The following is a 20127-nucleotide window of genomic DNA, read 5'->3' on the forward strand; positions in this document are numbered from 1 at the left end:
AAGAGGCTTTCCATAGATGAGGAAGGAGAAAAGAAAAGCAAAAGTATAGCACTCAAATATGAAAAGTATGACTATGATGGTGACATGTACCTTATCATAAAGAAACTTAAAATATTCCTAATGCGTGAGAAACAACAAAAAGAGGAACAAGAAAAAGATGAGGAAAAATCTTCATTTAACCCCATATGCTTCTTGTATGAAATAATGGGCATATTAGGCCAAAATTTCCTCTAGCTAAAAATGCAAATCAAAATTCAAAGAAATCTAAGAAACCTCATAAAAAGGGCAAGAAAGCCTACATCACATGAGAAGATAACAATATGAAATCTTCAAATGATAAAGAAGAAGCCAATATTTGTCTCATGGCAAATCATTTTGATAATGATATAACCTCTTATTTTTCATATCATGATCTTTTTTGCATTTGTAAGAAGCTAACAAAAGAAGCAAGTAATTTGGAATAAATTGTCTCTATATCTAAGGGTACTATTTCTTATTCTGTATCTAAAAATAAAAACGTTGAGAAAGAAATAGAAATTCAAAGAGAAAGACAAAATTATCCAACACAAAAATCTTCCAACAAAGAGGATGAACCTGTCAAGTGCAATGAATGTGATACTTTGAAAAAAATGTACGATCTTCAAAAACAACTTGTCTAGTTCACCAAGGAGAGATATAACTTGAATCTTCTGTTGGGAAAACAAAAGCTTCCTACAACCAAGAAGATCATGGCTATGAACCCAATAATAATAGTAAGAACTTTATTAACATTTGTAATGTAAAATCCACCTCCCATTGCAAAACCCTAAAATGTAACTATTGTAATAAAAAAGGTTATATTATCATGTTCTTCGTTATTAATAAAAGTAATGAGAGCAAAGAAGGGAACCCCCGTCACACTTTTATGAAAAAACATTGTGATCGCAAATTGAAATTTTCATTTGCTTCATTAAATGCCTATGTCTCTATTAGAAAGCCAAATAAAATGAACATTTATGAAACTAATAATAGAGGACTTAAGATGATATGGGTACCTAAAGTTAAGACCTGAGTTTTTATTGGAAGAGTGCTTTATAGTCTCTAATGCTAAATGATACCTTGATAACGGTTGTTCAAAGCATATGACTGGTGATAATACCTTATTATCATTCTTCTTTTATCCAAGAAGGGAGTATTTTTATCTTATGGTGATAGTAATAAGGAAAAAATTGGGTTTTGGCACTGTTGGTAAGTCCCCAGTCCAGTGATTCAGGAAGTTCTCTTGATTAAAGGGATAAAGCTTAATTTACTCGGCATAAGTCAATTATGATACAAAGATAACAATGTAACCATTGATTCTTCTAGTTGCAAGATCATAAAATCTGAATCTAATCAAACTCTGTTTATAAGCTTAAGAAGTGGATGTATATACACTGTGAATTTAAATAAAATTCCTTTAAATGATGTATCTCTCATGAGTAACGAGGATGAATCCCGACTATGGCATAATGGAATAACTCACATCCATATAGACCATTTAAACAAATTGGTCCGCAAGGATCTCGTAACCGGCCTTACAGACCTACATTTTGAAAAGAACATATTATGTGATGCATAAAAAAGGGAAGCAAGTGAGGGCCTCTTTTAAAGAAAAAGTATTGTTTCCATATATCGACCCTTACAACTACTTCACATGGATCTTTTTGGCCCATCCTGGGTTGCAAGTCTTGGGGAAAATGTCTACGCCCTTATGATTGTAGATGACTACTCTTGCTACACCTGGAAATTATTCTTATCTCTCAGAAGATATGTGTTTGTTGCCTTTAGAAAACTATCCAAGGTTATCCAGAACGAAAAAAGGAGTAAGCATCACATCCACTAGAAGTGACCACGGTGGCAAATTCCAAAACGAGGAATTCTAACAATTTTGTAACAATGATATTCGACATACATGTTCTACTCCATGAACTCTCCAACAAAATTGGGTAGTAGAGAGGAAAAATAGATTTCTAGAAGAGTTTTCAAGGACAGTGCTCAATTAGACAAATATTCCTAAATATTTATGGGATGATGCAGTAAGCATTGCTTGCTATGTCATAAATCATATCTTGATAAGACCATATCTAAAGTGGACGCCCTATGAGCTATATAAAGGAAGAAAATCAAATATCTCTCATCTACATATCTTTGGATGCAAATGATTCATCCTCAACAATGGGAAAGATAAACTCGGTTAATTTGACACAAAAGTTGATGAAGGCATATTCACATGATATTCCACTCTGAGCAAAGCTTTTTGAGTACTTAACAAAAGAAACCTAACAATAAAAGAATCGATTCACGTTAATTTTAATGAAACTAACTCTAAACCATTAGAAGTAGAAGTAATTGATTGTACAAGTTAGATTAGATTAACATGAAAGAATAGATTTTTATAAAACCTATTTTCCTATGGCTAAATTATAGGCCACGAGGAAGTTACTAGCTTTTTCATGCATCTTGAATTTCAAACTTTTTCAAATGGATATAAAAGCGTTTTTCTAAATTGTTACATCCAAGAGGGGATATATATGTTGATCAACCTCCGAATTTTATCAACCCAAGTTTTCCGAATCATGTTTTCAAGCTCAAGAAAGTGCTATACAATTCGAAATAAACTTCTAGAGCTTGGTACGGTCGTCTAAGCAAATTCTTGATTGAAAACAAGTTCCAAAGAGGACAAGTTGATAAAACTCTTATTATCAAGAAATCCGAACATGACATTTTACTAGTTCATATTTATGTCGATGATATCATATTCCAAGCTACTAACGAATCCTTGTGTAAGGAGTTTTCTAAAATGATGCAGAACGAATTTGAGATGTCAATAGCGGGGGGCTTCGATACTTCTCAAGATTTCAAATTCATCAAACCAAAGAAGGAACCTTCATCAATCAATTCAATTGAAACATTGTTTATCCTTGATACAAGTTTTCCTATAAATATAGATATTTGTTAGGCCCAAATGCAATTAAAAATTTTCATGTTTTATGAGTCGAAAATTATATCTAAGTCATTCCTTTATTTTTTTATAGTGCACTAGAATAAATTAAGAAACTTTATTCTGTAAAATATCATTGACAGATATGCTTGATGTGAATGTGCGATTCATGTTAAGATTTTCAAAGTATTTTGACGGAGATTTGCCAAATTACCATTTGCATCTAATTAATCTAAATTTTGGGTGCGAATCAAACCTAAATCTTAGTGTAAACACACGTTTTAGAATTTATTTTGTGGATCTTTCAACACTCCCAATATAAAATCTAAATAATCTCCAAAATCTAACAATTAAGCTCTAAATAGTCCTGATTTGACTTCTAACAAAAATAGTATTTTTCTAAAATAAAACTTGATTGCTAACACATTATTAATAATTTTAAAAAATATAACAAGAAGAAAACAATTCTAATAAAATATTAAGGCAGCCACACAAAAGATCTTAGGGCCTGCCCTTTGGTAACTTGCTTCTTCAAGCAATTCCAAACTCCACTAAATTACAATCTTCAACATAAAATAAGCATCAGAATGTATCTGAAAATCAATCATCACATGATCATATTTTAGTTATATATATTTTTCAATATGTACTCTGCCACATATCATGGCCCAAGCCACTAACAATATGTACAAAGATTTGAAAGCCAAAGTTTACAATTCTAAATCAAATTAAAAATGCTAGCACCTCTAGAAAGTAGTTAATTAGTTTAGTTCAATAATTCGATCTTTAACGTAGTTAATAAATAAATAATTAAGATGACCAAAATTTAAAGAACCTTGTGGATCTTGTTTATTCTTAATTAACATAACCAACCTTAAAACCCGTATCAAATCATGAAAATTTGAGTTATTATTATGTGCAAATAATAACTTAAGAAAAAACTCAAGAAGCTACTTAATTTTTCATACATAATATATACCCTTGATCTTCATGCCCCCACGGCCCCACATCTTCATATTCCTCTTTTATTTTTATATAAATGTTGAGATTCTTCAATCATTTAAAAGAAGAAAATAAACTAGCTTTTATTTTTAATATTACAAAAGAAATATATAGATAAATTCATTGAAATTAAATTAATTAAGGTGAAATGATTAGTTAGTTTGGTTTGTTCTGTAACCACCAAAATTTGGTCACACCCATTTATGACAATTTTGGTTGATAAACTCACATGCAGGTTCTGATCATATATGTCATTTTCTACAATATTTTTTTGACAAAGTTCCCTTCTATAATTTTAAAAGAAGAAAATAGAATCAGACCCCACAAAGTAATTTATTTCTGACATTGTTTTGTACATTGCATATGCAAAAGCACATAGAATGTGCAAGTGAGATAAAATGGGGTCAAATTTTGTGACTTGCAAGTTGCAACTGAGTCTAAGGTTCTTTCCGGTTAAGATGGCGATGTTAATTAAACTTTGTAGTTATTTATTGAAAAAAAAGAAAAGAGAAAGAGGTAGGGAATGAGTTATTATTTAATAAAACGGTTTAATATTAGTATTATTATAGAAAATAACAATAATTAAACATTATTTGATATTATCTCTCTCTCTATAAAAATTTAGACGAAATTGTAGACCTTAAATTTAATCACTTTCAAAAAATAGATTGGATGATATGCGTCAAGTTATAGTCTTTTGTACATATGATTCTTAGTTATAAGTTAAATGCGACAGTTATGAATATTACTTCTTAGAATTTATAATTTCTACAATTTTAGTTGGAAAGTTAGGGAAAAAAATTAAGGGATAGGATCAAATGATACTAAGGTGTCAAAGTTTAATTTGATATCAAATCTCAACCGTTAAAATAATTGATCCAACAGTCATATTAAATTAAATAAAATTATAAAAATATATATAACCTATTTTTCCGCTTAAAAAATAGGCTATTTATATGACCGTTTGATCAATTCTTTTAACCGTTGAGATTTGGTGCCAAATTAAATTTTGACACCTTGGTGTCATTTGTTTCTATCAAAAAAATTAAATAACAAGTTTTTTAAAAAATTACAGAGAAAAATAATATTTGAAAATTTTTACTTGGGTAACCAGGTTAAGAGTGCCATACACTTAGGAGTCAGAGCTGTCAAATAGGCCGGCCCAACTCAATCCGCTTCAGTCTGGTGGGTCAAAATGTTTAAATGGGTAGGCCAAGCCCGACCCGATGACTACAAAAAATGAGTCAACCCGTTTTTCAAAGGCACGTGCAGCCCGATGGGCCAGCTCAACCCGTATTTCAATTTTTAATTTTATAAAAAAGAATGTAGTAGATAAAAGCTATCTAACATAAGTAGAGAGTCATCATAAGCTTAGTTAAGTGATGTTTAAAATATTTATCAAATCAATATATATATATATATATATATATATATATATATATATATATATATATATACACCACAAAAACATCCATGTAAAAGTACAAAGTAACTTAATATTATCACCAATACTTATCAATCTTTCTCTTCATCTCGCAACCATTTTCTTAATCACATCATTTTGAAAATATATCTTCATTCTCTTTAACTTTTCTTTATCATTTGAAAATACATTTATGCAATCCTATCTTATCTCAATCTTTTTTCCCCAAAGTTTTATCAAAATCTTGTTTTAATGGGCCAGCCCGAAGCCCGCTTGGTCTGGCCCATGAAAAATAGGGTCATGTTTTTTTAATGCATTTTGCGGCCCGACCCGCGCTAAATTATTGGACTTATGGACCAGGTCCATTTTGAAAGCTCTAGGAGCCACCCCGTAGCGCATATGAGTAAAAAAATTAAGTGAATGCACCACCTCAGATAGCGCCTATGTGTAGGCCCAATTAGGGCTGCCACGTGGGGTGTGCCTATGTGCAATTTTTTTCTTTTCTTTTTTAATTTAAATTTAATTTATATAATATTTAATAATTAATAAAAAATACAAAAATATATATTACTTATTAATTACTCCAATGATTATCATCACCGTAACAACCCCCTATTCCAATGATTACAAATTTTTAAAAAAAGAATACAAATATTCCAATGATTATCATCACCGTAACGACCCTCTATTCCGCACCTAGGTGCTCTCCAAACACATGAAACGCGTCAACTTATACTCTTTTGAGGTTCTTGTTGTGTTTGGGTATATGAGCCTTGTATTAGCCCCTCAATGCGCTCATTGTCCATGTATTCTGATAACCTGGTGTCAACTAGTCGGTTCCCCATGCCATTATAGTTTTCTCGTGGTGGGGTAACCATTTCTGGTTGGTAGCACTCAACATTTTAATTGGCTTGGTAAAAAGACATTGTTGCTTGGGGTGTGTTGTAACCATATGTTTGTTGTTGGGTGCTACGGTAATGTGATGTTTGTGGGATTAGTTGGTCGTTTGGGTTGTATTCCTCCAGTGGGCCCAAGTCGGGGCTAGGTTGAGATGTTGAGGGGCCCGTCTCTTGGTGTTTTGGGTGAATTGACTTTGTTGTTGGTATGGAGTTTGATAATCTTCTTGGTAGTGGTAAAGGTATTGGTGTTTGTATTGATGAGGTGTTGGTGTTGTTCTTGGTACTGAGTTTGGTGTTAGCGTCATTGGGTTAGTTGTATATTTGTTGGCGGGAGTCGTGTCAATAGTATGGGTCAGACACAAATGGTTCAGGGGTGGTAACCGATCTATACCAACTCATATATTCTTCAATTGGTTTCAATAGAAATGGGGCAACATGGAACTAGAGAACAAGTCGGTGACGGTCCTTCTACATCTGACAAAATTCTGGTACGAGGTCTTTCCAATTTTGAACATCCCATTGGTGATTCACTCTGTTGAGACGCCATTGGCCCAAAGACGTCGTAGGAGCCGAGATTTCTTGATGCATGCCAAACTGGAGTTTCACACGGCCACTGTGGTGCATCTTCATAATGTTATCGTAAGATAGTTGTTTTTGCAGTCCAAACAACTTCATCGCCAGGGTTCGACTCATGTTGGAGACCCATATATGGTCTCCAATAAAACTGCATAGGAAAAAATTTAATATATTATTTGGAAGACGGTTGATATTACAAATATAAACTTTGTTGCATATGGGAATATGTAGTCGTCGTTGTTTGCATGGACTAGTATCGACATTCTCCACAAACCCCATTCATGGAGCAAGAACGTGCGTCCATAAAATGTGCAAGTATAGTTTTTTGCGTTCTTATAGAAGGACTATAAAGCATATCCAAAACGGCAGATCCCATCTATACTTTCCAATTTTATTGATGTTGGCAAACTGTTGTGAATTCAATGCCACGAACAAAGTATAAAATAAGGGATGAATAAAGGACAAGGAAGAAGAGGAACACAAGAATTGGTTATAACTGCTATTCTTTTACTTTCTCTTAAAACAAGATTACAAGTTTACAAGAATAAAAAATAACCTCTCTCACCCTAAATTAGGATTTGCAGCTTAGCAATGATGAGAGACTAGTATGCTATTTATAATAAAATCTAACATACTAACTAATGGGCTTTTTCAGCAAGGCCCATTACACAAGGCAACTTAATAAACAAGCTAACTTAACAAATTAGGGTTTAAACACTAAAACCTAATTTAACATGCTAACAACCCTAGCATCTTCGACACAAGCATGTGAACAACCTTCGACTTCATGCTTAACCCTGTCGAACCAAGAAGCTACCCTTCGTCCATACTAGAGTTCAATCCCGCACTAGTCAACATGCATCTGACTCTCTCCAAAATAGTTCGATTAAACCTTTCAGCCAAACCATTTTGTTGTGGAGTACCTGCAGTAGTTCTATGCCTTGCAATACCAGAGGCAGCACAAAAACTGTCGAATGCCTCATTGCAAAATTCAAGGCCATTGCCGGTTCTCAACCTCTTGACCTTTCTGCCAGTCTGATTTTCAACCAGAGTCTTCCAATTTTTGAAATTCTCAAAAGTTTCATCCTTAGTCTTCTGGATGAATACCCATAATTTTCCGGAATAATCATCTACTATGGATAGAAAATATCTTGCTCCTGAATGTGATGGACACCTTGCAGGCCCCCAAAGATCAGCATGGATGTAATCAAGGGATCCATGTGTTCTTTGTTTGCCTTTGTTGAACTTCACTCTGCAAGATTTTACAAGTACACAGGGTTCACAAAACTTCAGCTTTTCGACTTTGTCTCCACCAAGCAGATTTTGTTTCCCTAATTCGACCAGACCCATTTCACTGACATGGCCCAATCTCATGTGCCAGATTTCTGTTTTCGACAAAGGTTTCGTGGATGCAACATTTGTCGAACCACTTACAACTTCAGCCTCAAGGGTATACAAGCCTTGTTTCTTCACGCCTTTCAAGACTTCCTTCGAACCCTTCATGACTCTTAGGATACTTTTCTCTCCTTGGAAAACATATCCTTTCTTGTCGAATTCACCAAGAGAAAGCAGATTTTTCTTCAAATCAGGAACATACCTGACTTCAGTCAACAACCTTATTGACTCATCATGGAGCTTGAATGTCACAGATCCAACACCTGCAATCTTGTAAGCCTTGTTGTTTCCCAGCAATACTGATCCACCATCTTGATCACATAATTCCTCGAACAAGTCTTTGTTTGGAGTCATGTGCCAAGTGCAACCTGAATCCATAATCCACTCCTTCTTAGAGTCACTGCTTGAAACCACAAGAACATCAGATGATTCGAAATCATCTTGAACAATGGCAGCGTTGCCATTATCCTTACCTCCATGATATTTCAGGCGTTCAGGGCACACCTTTCTTGTGTGACCCTCCTTCTTACAATGGTAGCATCGAATGCCAGATGCTTCGCCACTGTAAGACTTCGACTGGCTTTTGCCTTTCTTCTTGTCGAACTTACCATCCTTTCGTAAGAGTTTTCCTTTAACGGCCAAACCTTCGCCAACAGTCGAAGGTTTATGCTCCTTTCGTTCATTCAAGTCCTTAGAGTACAAGGCTGATTGAACTTCTTCAAACGTAAGGGACTCCCTTCCATACAAGAGAGTTTCTTTGAAGTGAGCATGTGATCGAGGCAAAGAACACAATAGTAACAACGCTTGATCTTCATCTTCGATCTTCACATCAATATTTTCAAGATCAAGAATCAGCTTGTTGAACATATCCAACTGCTCAGCCAATACTTTGTCTTCAATCATCTTGAATGAATACAAAGCTTGCTTCAGGTAGAGTTGATTTACCAGCGATTTGGTCATATACAAACTTTCAAGTTTCACCCATAACCCTGATGCCGTCGTCTCCTTTGATACCTGCCGGAGAACCTTATCACCAAGGCTCAACAAAATTGCGCTGTGTGCTTTCTCGATCATACTCGTCTTCTCCGCTGCCGTCAATTCTGCATTCATGGCTGCCTCTCCCTTCAACGCTTCCAAACAACCCTGCTGAACCAGTAGGGCTTTCATCTTCAAGCGCCACAGACCGAAATCATTCACTCCGGTGAACTTTTCAATCTCATACTTTGTTGAAGGCATCTTCTCCATGCTCACCGCACCAATTTGTTGTGAATTCAATGCCACGAACAAAGTATAAAATAAGGGATGAATAAATGACAAGGAAGAAGAGGAACACAAGAATTGGTTATAACTACTATTCTTTTACTTTCTCTTAAAACAAGATTACAAGTTTACAAGAATAACAAATAACCTCTCTCACCCTAAATTAGGATTTGCAGCTTAGCAATGATGAGAGACTAGTATGCTATTTATAATAAAATCTAACATACTAACTAATGGGCTTTTTCAGCAAGGCCCATTACACAAGGCAACTTAATAAACAAGCTAACTTAACAAATTAGGGTTTAAACACTAAAACCTAATTTAACATGCTAACAACCCTAGCATCTTCGACACAAGCATGTGAACAACCTTCGACTTCATGCTTAACCCTGTCGAACCAAGAAACTACCCTTCGACCATACTAGAGTTCGATCCAATATCTCACACAAACAAACTTAAATACATAAAATTGAATGTGTTACTTGTACTTTCTGGAAATAACAAGTTACCAAATAGTAACATAATATAACATTTAGTTTTAACGAATATTTGTTCCTCGGTCGAGTTCTCGTTCAAATTAAGATACTGATAATACGTTTTAAGGGTCTATAGGTTGATACATTGGCCCCTCAAATTCGTGTCTCCCTCAATTATACCCTTGCCCAGGACTTCCTCACATAGGAAATTTTCCTATTGAACACACCCATTAACCGCCTTTCCTCACATAGGGCGAAGCTCGCACGGGGTGCTATTTCACAAGTTTTCTACCAATATCCCTTTTTTCGTGAAAATAACCCAATCAAATTTTTTCAGGTTGATAACGAAGACCTACATAATATGTTTGCTAATCATGAGCATTCTGGTTACGACTCCATAGAGTTGTAAGTATTTCTTTTACTATTATTTAAGATGTAAAATAATATGTGTGTTTAGAATGGTTCAAAGCTCGTGTAAATACTCATGTTTTTTTAAATAGTCTATGCTTAGTAGTGTCATGAAACTAATTTTTAACGTTTATTTTTTATTTTTTATTTGGAAGTGGAGTAGAATCCATCTTTATATAATATACTTATGTATCATCTCATTTGAATGAATAAAAGTGATTGAGAGGGAGGGAGAGCCAGTTCTGTTTGTTGGAAAAATAAAAGAAAAAAACTGAGTGTGGTGATGGTTTTATCGTCACTATTTGTTGCTTGATGACGGTTTGTATCGCCACATAATACATTTTTTTTTGACAAAATACATCTTTTATTTTTTTCTTCACTTTTTAAACTTACTCTTGCATTTACTTTAAATATTTTCATTTTTTCATAAGAACATGGTTGAAAAAAGAATAATCGGGTGTACACCCGTTTTATCCATCAAATAATTTATGCGAGGTGTACACCTCATTTTAACTCGAGAGTTCATCTTCCATAAAAAAGACATTATAATAATAGCGTTTAAATTTCGTAGTTAGAGTCGGTCAAAAAAATGATAATTGGGTGTACACCCATTTTGTTCTTTGAATCATCAAACACAAGGCGTACGCCTCGTTCTAGCTGAGCATTCGTCTTCTGTATACTAATAATGATCTTTAAATATTTCTTTCCGTAAATAAAAATTGGATTGAAAAAGGAAGAATTGGGGGCACAACCTTTTATCCTCGAGTAAACGAACGTGAAGCGTACACCTCATTCTAACTTGAATACTTGTCTTCCACCTAAAAACAATAAAAAATCAATCAAACTCAGTTCTCAAACGAACGATTATCGTCAAACGTGAAACTTTTATTTTCAACAAACGAGTCTTCCTTTGCCAAGCGCGACTAAACTCACTTTCATAATTAAAATCAACCAACAAAAATAGGTTTGCTACCTAGAACTACGTAGCTTTGAGTTTCCCATTTCACTTGAAGATACGTAGGAGCGAGATCCAATGTCTCGTCAAGCACCCTAATAAAAACCTTTTTTCAGTCCTTTCCTTTTTCTCTTGTAAATACTTTAAATAATTAGAAGGAACTTAACACTTTAAGCTAACATTTCTTTCAAAACTAATTAAGAGATTCTCGTTGGTTACAACGATTCTCGTGGGGTGCTAATACCTTCCCTACGCATAATCGACCCCCGAACCTAAATTTGGCTGCGATGACCTTTATCGATGGTTCCCTTTTAAAAATAAAACTTTGGTGGGGACTTCAGAGTCATTCGAGTGTTTGCTTGATCGGGTATTTTTCGCGCCGCGACACGTTGCTTCACTTCACTTAGTCACTTCATAAATCACAGCAAACCATAAGTTAATATGTGACATTCACCATAAACCCTAATTTTCATTGCTCACCAAAACCCTTAAGTATTTATGCTTAAAACATATGATTCGACAACCGCCATCATTCCACTTACAAACATTGTTACGCTAACCTATATTTTGGTTGTCTATTTATTTTATATCTCTTTTCTTCTCATTTAATCTCTTTTGACATCATGTTATTTCCATCTTTATTAACCTCTCCATCTTTTCATATTTGTGTTTCAAGTAGAAACATAATATAAATTTATTTTGATTAGATTTTTAATAATCGTTACACCTCTACTCTTATTTAACCCTCTTCATTTTTCCCTAGTCTTGCATCTCACAACAATTATGTCTAAAATATATTTGACAACTTATTAAAAAAGGGTCCAATTAGGTTTGAACTGGTGACCTCTTGATCTGCAGTCAAATGCTCTATCACTAAGCTATGGACCCAATGGTGTTGTTGTTGCGACGAAAAAAAAACATTAAGATATATTCACATATGTTTTACTTCTTATTTGTCTTTGATAGAGAACTGTCATCCTTCAAAGTATGTTGTATGAATCTATTAAATTTGTGAAAATTTAAGGAATTAATTTTAAAGTTGTTAAAAAAATATCGAGCATGAAATATTTTGTTTGAAAAAAAATGATTGTTTTAAAAAATGATAGAATGAAATAGAATTGTGACATTATGAATGTATTGTTTCAATCTGAATCAAACCAAACTGATGTAGGATTTTTCAATCAAACATTTTTTTATTGAAAAACTTATCCAAACCAAATCGTTATACCTCTACTCTTATTTATACCTCTTCATTTTCCCAAAGTCTTGCATCTCACAAGAGTTATCTCTAAAATATATTTGAAAACTTATTAAAAAAGGGCCCAACCGGGTTCGAACCGGTGACCTCTTGATCTGCAGTCAAATGCTCTACCACTGAGCTATGGACCCAATGGTGTTATTGTTGCAACGAAAGAAAAACATTAAGATATATTCACATATGTTTTACTTCTTATTTGTATTTGATAGAGAAATGTCATCCTTCAAAGTATGTTGTATGAATTTATTAAATTTGTGAAAATTTAAGGAATTAAGTTTAAAGTTGTTAAAAAAAATATAGAGCATGAAATATTTTGTTTGAAAAAAAATTATTGTTTTAAAAAATGATAGCATGAAATAGAATTGTTACATTATGAATGTATTGTTTCCAACTGAACCAAACCAAATTGATGTAGGATTTATCGGTTCAAACATTTTTTGATTGAAAAATTGATCCAAACCAAATCGTTACACCTCTACTCTTATTTAACTCCCTTCATTTACCCTTAGTCTTGCATCTCACAACAAATCTCTCTAAAATATATTTGAGAACTTATTAAAAAAAGGGCCTAACGTAATGTGAGTTATATTTTAGAGCATAAGCAAAATTTGTTATCCATGAGAAAGTTTGATGATATAGGCTATTGCACTAAACATGGCGTGTTAAAAACTTTGGTGCATGGATTGTGGCTAAAGGGTCTTAACTGTGTGAGTTATGTATTTTAGATGGTTCCAGTATTGGTAAAGACTTTCACAATAAAATCAAAGTATAAAGAGGCATAGAAGTGTTGTTTGCACATCTCAACGAAATTTCCTATATGAACGCAAGAAAATGACAATATTTGAGAGGGTGTAGTGCATGTTGTTGACATCTGGGTTGTGAAAGTTTTTTAGGGTAAGACTTGTCTAAAACAGCTTACTTAATCAATATATGTCCATTCATAAGAATATACTTCAAAATACTTATGGAGATTTGGGGTAGGTAATTGGTAGACTACTCTAATTTGAAGGTCTTAAAACCTTTGTTGTTTGCACATATCATGCTAGACCGACTTGATATTAGGTATATGAAGTGTGTCTTCATTGGTAATTCAAAAGGTGTAAAGGGTTACAAGTTGTGGAAGGTGAAACATGAAGAATCACATTTCATTATAAGAAGGTATGTTATTTTCAGTTAGACCCGTATGAGGATGAATTGTAAAAACTTGGAATGAAAGATCCAAAAACTATGATGGAGAATAATTAGTTTGAGGTAGAGGTTTCTACTAGGGAGACTAGATATAATGAGAAAGTTAAGGCTTATGTTGTGAAACCTATGCCAAAAGCAAAGTATAATAGATTTCTTTTCTTAGCAAGAAACCCACAAGGGTAGGAAAGAGGGAAGAAAGAAGAATACAATGAAATTGGTTATAAACTATTATTTTTTCTTTCTCTTTGAAAGAAGATTACAAGTGTTACAGAATAACAAATAACCTCTCACACCCTAATTAGGATTTCGAGTGTGTAATGATGTGATACTAGTATGATATTTATAATAAAACTAACACACTAAACTAATGCGATTTTACACAGAGACCTATCACATAAACTAACTTAGGGAACAAACTAACTTAAATAATTGGACTTAACAAATAGGATCAATTCAACATGCTAACAATCCTAGCATTTTGACTACTGCATACTTGAGTATACTTAGATTACAGCATTATAGGCCATCGACTATAGCATGTCAACAGAATTTGACGGCATGCTAAGATCCTGTCGAATTTCCAAACCAAAAAGCTATCCTTCGACCATACTAGATCGATCCAATATCTCACAAAGCTCCACCTTGGAACAAACTCTATAACATCAAGGGAACAAAATAGCTTTCTTCCTACAATTTTATCAACTGCATACAGTGGAAAAACTTACAACTTGAAAAGGTCTTGGTGATCATATCATCATCGTTGTGATATGTCTAAACCTTCAGCACTTGGACTTCTCCATGCTCGATTACCACTCTAACAAAATGCAACTTCATATCGATGCGCGTGGTTCGTTCATGATATGCTGAATTCTTCTATAGGTGTATTGCACTTTGATTATCACATTTAACAATGATACCTCGACCTTGAATTTTAAGCTCTTTAGCAAAACCTTCAAGCCACAATGCTTCTTTCACAACTTCAGTGAGGGCAATATATTCTGATTCAGTGGTTGATAAGGCAAAAACCTTCTGAAGTGTTGTTTTTCAACTGATTGTTGTGCCAAAAATAGTGAGCACATATCCAGAAATAGATTTCCTAGAATCCATACAATATGCATAGTCGGATTCGAGATACCCTTCAAATGTTGTTTTACTATTTTCACCACAAGCTCCACCATAAATTGGGACTCTGTTCAGAGACCCATTTATGTATCTTAGAATCCACTTCAATGCTTGCCAATGATCCTTTCCAGGATTCGTCATGTACTTGCTTACAAGACTTACTGCATATGTTATGTCGGGTCTAGTACACACCATAACGTACATCAAAGAACCTACTATGTTAACATACGGGATGCTATTCATATAAGCTCTTTTGACCTCGATATTGGGACACTAATTTATACTTAGCTTGAACTGAGGATTTGTTGGTGTTACAACAGGCTTTGAATTCGACATACCATATTTGTCGAGAATCTTCTTCAGGTATGTCTCTTGAGATAAGCATAATCTCGACTGCTTTCTATCTCTTCGAATATCAATCCCAAGAATCTTGGATGTAGCTCCCAGATCCTTATGTCGAATTCCTTATTGAGTTTAACCTTCACCTTCATTACATTCTCAACATTGTTGCTTGCTATGAGAATATCATCCACATAAAGCAATAAAATAACAAATGAATTTCCAGGTCGAAATCTGAAGTAAACACATTGGTCGAACTGACTTCTAATGAAACCTATGTGTGCCATGAACTTGTTGAATCTCCTATTCCACTATCGAGGAGATTGTTTCAATCCATGTGAAGATCTATTCAACTTTCACACATAATCTTCCTCTCCCTTTTCTGCATACCTTTCAAGTTACCTCATTAGGATTGTTTCATTTAGATCACCATACAAGAAATTAGTCTTCACATCCATCTGTTCAAGTTCTAGGTTGAACTTCGCCACCATAGCTAACAATATCCTGTTGGATCTATGCTTTACAATAGCTGAGAACAAATCATTGAAGTAGAACCTTCTTTCTTAGTAAACCCACTTGCGACCAGTCTTGCCTTGTATCCTTTCGACGTCACTCCTTCGATTCCTTCCTTAACTTTGAAAATCTACTTACAACAGGTTTCTTAATCAGTTCCCAAGTGTGATTTTCATGAAGATGTTTCATCGTATTGTTCATGGCCTTGAGCCATTCAGTCTTATTTCGACTTCTCATAACTTCCTTATAGTATCTAGGTTCTTCATCTAGAACCTCACTTGCAGATATTAAGGCATAAGATATGAGATCTGCATACCCAAATCACTGAGGTGGTTTAATGACTCTTCTCGGCCTATCTCTTGCCAACAGATAGTCATCGACAGTTTCCTCAACTTCCTCAGTATCTTCAGCATCTTTTACTTCTTCTTTAACTTCATATGGGATACACACTTTAGCATCGACATGCTCCACCTCAACGAGAATCTCTCCTTGTTCTAAATCTTCTTTATATATCTCTGTACTTCGACCAACATCGTCAGTTTTCTTGAAATTCGTCTCAGCTTTACTGAAAACTGCATCTCGACTAGTGATACATCTCTGATGACCTGGCTCTAGGAACTATAGCCTATAAGCTTTGACTCCTTCGGGGTATCCCATGAACATGCATCTCAAACTCTAGGTTCAACCTTGTCTTTCCTAATGTGGGCATAGGCTACACGCAGCCAAATAGTCTACGTTTGTCAAGATATGGTGGATGTCTCGACCAAACTTCTTTAGGTGTCTTCATATCTAGCACAGTCAAAGGACATTTGTTTATCAGATATGTTGTTGTCGAAACAACCCCTGCCTAAAATACCTTTTTTAACCTAACACTAGATAACATACATCAAACTCTTTTCAAAATGGTTCGATTAAATCTTTCAGCCAAACCATTTTGTTTGGGAGTACTTGCAGTAGTTTTGTGCCTAGCAATACCAGAGGCTGCACAAAAATTACCGAACACCTAATTGCAAAATTCAAGGCCATTGTCGGTTCTCAACCTCTTTACCTTTCTGCCAGTTTGAGTTTCGACAAGAGTCTTCCAACTTTTGAAATTCTCAAAAGTTGGATCCTTAGTCTTCTGGATGAATACCCATAACTTTCTGGAATAATCATCAACTATGGATAGAAAATACCTTGCTCCAGAATGTGATGGACACCTTGCAGGCCCTCAAAGAACGGAATGGATGTAAAGAAGGGATCCATGTGTTCTTTGTTAGCATTTATTAGAATCCACTATGCAAGATTTTCCAAGTACACTAGGTTCACAAAACTTCAGCTTTTTTACTTTGTCTCCGCCAAGCAAATTTTGTTTTTCCAATTCTACTAGACCCTTTTCATTGACATGACCCAATCTCATGTGCCAAATTTATGTCTTCACTAAGTTTTAGTGGATGCAACATCTTCCAAACCATTTACAACTTCATCCTCAAAGGTATACAAACCTTATTTCTTCACGCCTCTCAAGACTTCCTTCGACCCTTTATGACTCTTAGGATACTTTTCTCTCCTTGAAAAACATATCCTTTCTTGTCAAATTCACCAAGAGAAATCAAATTTCTCTTCAAATCAGGTACATATCTGACTTCAGTTAACAACCTTATTGACTCAGCATGGAGCTTAAATCTCACATATCCACACTTGCAATCTTGCAAGCTTTATTGCAAGTCTTTTCTTGGATTCATGTGCCAAGTGCAACATGAATCCACAATCCACTCTTTACTTGAGTCACTTCTTCAAACCACAATAACATCAGATGAGTCAAAATCATCTTGAACAATGGCAGCATTGCCATTATCCTAACCTCCATGATCTTTCATGCGTTTAAGGAATACTTTTTTTGTATGACCGTCCTTCTTACAATGATAACATTGAATACCAGATGCATCACCACTATAAGACTTCTACTAACTTTTACCCTTCTTCTTGTCAAACTTGCCATCTCTCTTTGTGAATTTCGCCTTAACCGGTAGGCTTTCACTAGTCAAAGATGGTCTGTGCTCCTTTCGTTTGTTCAAATCCTTAGAATACAAGGCTAATTGAACTTATTCAAAGGCCAAGGACTCTCTTCCATACAAAAGAGTTTCTCTGAAGCGAGCATGTGACCTAGGAGAAGCACACAACAACAACGCTTGATCTTCATCATCGATCTTGACATCGATATTTTCAAGATCAATAATTAGCTTGTTGAACATATCCAACTACTCAACCAATAATTTTTCTTCACTCATCTTGAATGAATAGAAATCTGGCTCCAAGTAGAGTCAATTTACCAATAATTTGGTCATGTACAAACTTTCAAGCTTTACCCATAAACCTGACGTCGCCGTCTCTGACGAGACCTGTCGAAGAACCTTATCACCAAGGATCAATAAGATGGAGATATGGGCTTTCTCTACCATTTTTGTTTTCTCTTTCTCCGTTAACACAACGTCCATGGCTGCGACTCCCTTCAACGCTTCTAAGAAACCCTGGTGGACCCTTTAAGGCTTTCATCTTCAAACTCCACATACTGAAATCGTTCACACCAGTGAACTTTTCAATCTCATACTTTGATGACGACATCTTCTCCATGCTCACTACACCAATTTGTTGTGAAATCGATGCCAAGAACAAAGTATAATATGTTTCTTTTCTTGGGAAGAAACCCACAAGGATAGAAAGAGGAAAGCAAGAAGAACACAATGAAATTGGTTATAAACGGTTATTCTTTAGTTTCTCTTTGAAACAAGATTACAAGTGTTACAAAATAAAAAATAACCTCTTTCACCCTAATTAGGATTTGCAACATGCAATAATGAGAGACTAGTATGCTATTTATAATAAAACCGACACACTAAACTAATGGAATTTTACACACAGACCTATTACACAAGCTAACTTAAACAATTGGGCTTAATAAATAGGCCAAATTCAACATGCTAACAATCCTAGCATTTCGACTACTGCATACTTGAGCATACGTTGACTACAACATTGCACGCCTTCAACTACAGCATGTGAACAGACTTCGATGGCATGCTAAGATTCTATCGAATTGTCGAACCAAGAAGCTACCCTTCGACCATACTAGAGTTCGATCCACTATCTAACAAATTAATTCTAATTCTAGTGTGCGGAAATATATTATGGCTCCTAGTTATCATTTGATTATGGTAATGAAGGAAAATCTACCACCTCAGGGTAAAGTTATGTTGACCTTTATTTCTATGCTTTGAATGTAGCTGAAAGATTTCAAGACTCGAGACCAAAAACCTTTAGAGAGGCATTCAAAAGAAAAGAGAGTCAAAGTTAGTTGAAGACACTGAATGATTAAAATCATCAACGAATAAAAAAACATGCTCGTGAGCTTTTGAGACTATCTAAGTAGGAAAAGATAGTTGGATGCAAGTGCTTAGATCACAGTTCAAACATATTTATAAAGTTCTTTGAATAATGATTCAGCCTTTTGAGAGAGCAGCAAGATGGTTGATGGTTAGAGTAGCATCACCTTCGGTTTTGAGTTAAGGAAGATAATGGTGGAAGTATACCTCAAAATCTAAAGTGTTTTAGTAAAAAAAATTCAGTTTTCCAACATTGTTAGGTTAGGCGTCCTGGGTTGCGGGTCGAGCCTAAAAAATCATACTCCATGGGTTTCAAAGCTTGATAAAAGATGTGCTCTGTCACTTTTGTCGAGATGAAAGAATAAAAAAAGAGGTGAAATCATAATGAGAAAAACTTAGAGACGAAATGATAGAAATTTTTAGGATTTCATTCATCTAATAATTGGAAGACCTTTGAGGATATCTAAGAATTGAGAAACACTTCTAAATACATTGAGTTTGTGTGAATCATATATTAAAAAGATGAGAGATTGTAAAACACTTTGATAAAAAATAAAAGATGTTCTTAAGAACATGAAAAACTATGTTCTTATAACTGATCTCGTAAACGCTTATAAACAACTCTTGAAATATGATATATTTGAGAGACTCTCTCTCCTAAATAGATTAATTTGATCGAACTAAATAAACACACTTTTTTATACAATTGTATTTTATTTTATTTTATTCTATTCTTACTCTCTTGTGGTTTTTTTTTCTCTATTTAACTTATTGATTAATTTGGATTAACACTTTATTTAATTGTCATTATTTTTTAGCCCATACATTAAAAAATTTGGTGTCGTTAAATATTTTCTTTTTTTGATAACCAGCTCATTCATTTAAGACAGCAAAGCCGAATGGCGAAAACAAGACGGGCCATCACTCAAAGAGGGGATGGCACCCAACCAAGTTTTGTTACCCAGGTTTCTACCTACACCCACCATATGGTG

At 34.5% G+C, this 20127-nt stretch overlaps 1 non-coding gene across 1 annotated transcript; it reads right to left on the reverse strand.

Moving 5' to 3' along the window:
- Positions 1–12670: 12670 nt before the first annotated feature.
- TRNAC-GCA (transfer RNA cysteine (anticodon GCA)) lies at positions 12671–12742 on the reverse strand. Its single transcript has one exon. It is a non-coding gene; the product is annotated as a tRNA-Cys (tRNA).
- Positions 12743–20127: the final 7385 nt, after the last annotated feature.

Source organism: Vicia villosa, linkage group LG4, assembly GCF_029867415.1.
Source record: "Vicia villosa cultivar HV-30 ecotype Madison, WI linkage group LG4, Vvil1.0, whole genome shotgun sequence".
NCBI lineage: Eukaryota > Viridiplantae > Streptophyta > Magnoliopsida > Fabales > Fabaceae > Vicia > Vicia villosa.